We start from the raw sequence: 1,951 nt of genomic DNA, 5'->3' as shown, positions 1-1,951 counted from the left end.
GTGGAGTTCCGTAAAGTAAAGTTAAACAATTTGCCTCTCAGCAAGCTGAATGTATGTAACATCCCTTCCCGATTTGGAAGCCTCCAAGATCCCCACCCTCTCCTACTAGCAGTTTTTGTTTTACCCCCTTCCTCTAAATTTCACCCACCTTGGAGAGAAAGACATAAAACTAATCCTCATTCCTTACCAACAAAATGTTCTTTTCTCAATTCACCTGTATCTAGAGGGTATCCCCACTTAGAGACTGAGCCGCAGAAGCAATGTTCTTTTTACAAACCTAGTTGAACGGGCAGCCCATCAACTAGCCGGGTTGGTAGGGTCCTACTAATCACCTTTTGTTTTTTTTCTTCCCCCGCCCTCGACACAAATGAATTATTGTACCATTCTATTATCTTTTTTTGTTTTTACACGCCAATAAAAAATGTTTTAAAAATTGAGAGTAAAGTAGGCCGTCCCCCATAATTAAATGGTGAATGCGGTTTAATGGTGAAAGAAGATACCAGCTAGGAGAAACTTTTGATTTTGTTTAGTTCTGGAATGACAAGGATGATCAACGACCCCCACAATCGCCCCTATTGAGTTGGTCATGTGCCTAAGTATTTTGTTCATTGTTGATGTTCACTGTATTTTTAACATGAATAAAGGATTTAATATCTGAAAGTGTAGTATTTGTTCCGGCAGATACTGCAAGCAAAGACTATATGTGGGGGCAGCCTCACATATAGGACATTGGTCAATGTAGTGGCAACCCTTCATACCAATTGTCACTATCCAGCTCCCTTACTCTCCGGGAAGTTGGTCCCCATTTCCCCTTCACTCCTGACATTAAAAATCGGACTGGTGCCTTATTTGCTCGATGGGGGAGCAAATACATTCTTTTTCTTAGCCTTTTGGCCAAGATCAAAGTGTAGTACCTGTTCTTACTATATGCTGTACTTATGTTTGTGTAAACTTGTGGGGATCACTTTTCCTTATTTATTTAATGTAAAATGATCACCCACTTTACACCCAGTCAGTCTCAAAGTTATTCAAGTCATTCGTCAGATCATTCAAGTTGTTTTTGAAGGATTCCAATTATTTTTTAAACATTCAAACATTCTTAAGGTCATTCAATTCACCCATAAGTTCATTAAAGTCATTCAAAGTAATTTACTTTTGATTTATTTAAGTCATTTCAGCCCATTTTTCGGTAAATTTAGTTTATCTTTCATGTCAATCCTACATTCACGCATTCATTCATAACACGAGAGTGCGCGAATAATGACTATCGGCCTTGTTCTATACGACCTAGTCTAACGAATTGTTACTCTTTTATTTCACACTCTAATCATGTGTTAATTATATATATATATATATATATATATATATATATATATATATATATATATACATATATATATATATATATATATATATATAAATTATATATATAAATACATATATTCATATACATATAACTATAAAGTTTAATATATATATATATATTTATAAGTATATATATATATATATATATATATTAATATATTTACTGCTCATATAATTTGAGGTATTTATTTTAGTTTTCTAAAACGATTGTGTGATGACTATGAATTTTAATCATGGCTATAACTTCATATTGTCAATGCAGTAGAGTTATTCTGTAATTGATCGATAAGGAGGCAGCTATATGCTATATCGATTAAACTTAAATCATAATAATAACATTGTCCGGACCCAAACATCTAATCGTCCCAAATTGGTTTCTGCCCTTTTATGTCGATTAATCGTTTGCATTATAATTTTAGATAAGCGTCATTTTATTTTATTTTTTATTTATTTTTTTCTGCATTTTTAAATAATATTCTTATTTGATATGTTTCTGATATTTATTATTATAATGTCTATCAGATTGATCTCATGTCAAATAATATTTGTAGCATATGTGTCTCCTTTACATAACGGTTTCTTGAAT

At 32.3% G+C, this 1,951-nt stretch overlaps 1 pseudogene; it reads left to right on the top strand.

Annotated features, from left to right (window-relative positions):
* Window positions 1–873: 873 nt before the first annotated feature.
* On the top strand, window positions 874–1,002 carry LOC145293571 (U2 spliceosomal RNA; annotated as a pseudogene).
* Window positions 1,003–1,951: the final 949 nt, after the last annotated feature.

The sequence above is a fragment of the Euprymna scolopes genome, chromosome 14, assembly GCF_053919585.1.
Source record: "Euprymna scolopes isolate OS-2025 chromosome 14, ASM5391958v1, whole genome shotgun sequence".
Taxonomy (NCBI): Eukaryota; Metazoa; Mollusca; class Cephalopoda; order Sepiida; family Sepiolidae; genus Euprymna; species Euprymna scolopes.
This window is presented reverse-complemented; position numbering and strand designations above follow the sequence as displayed.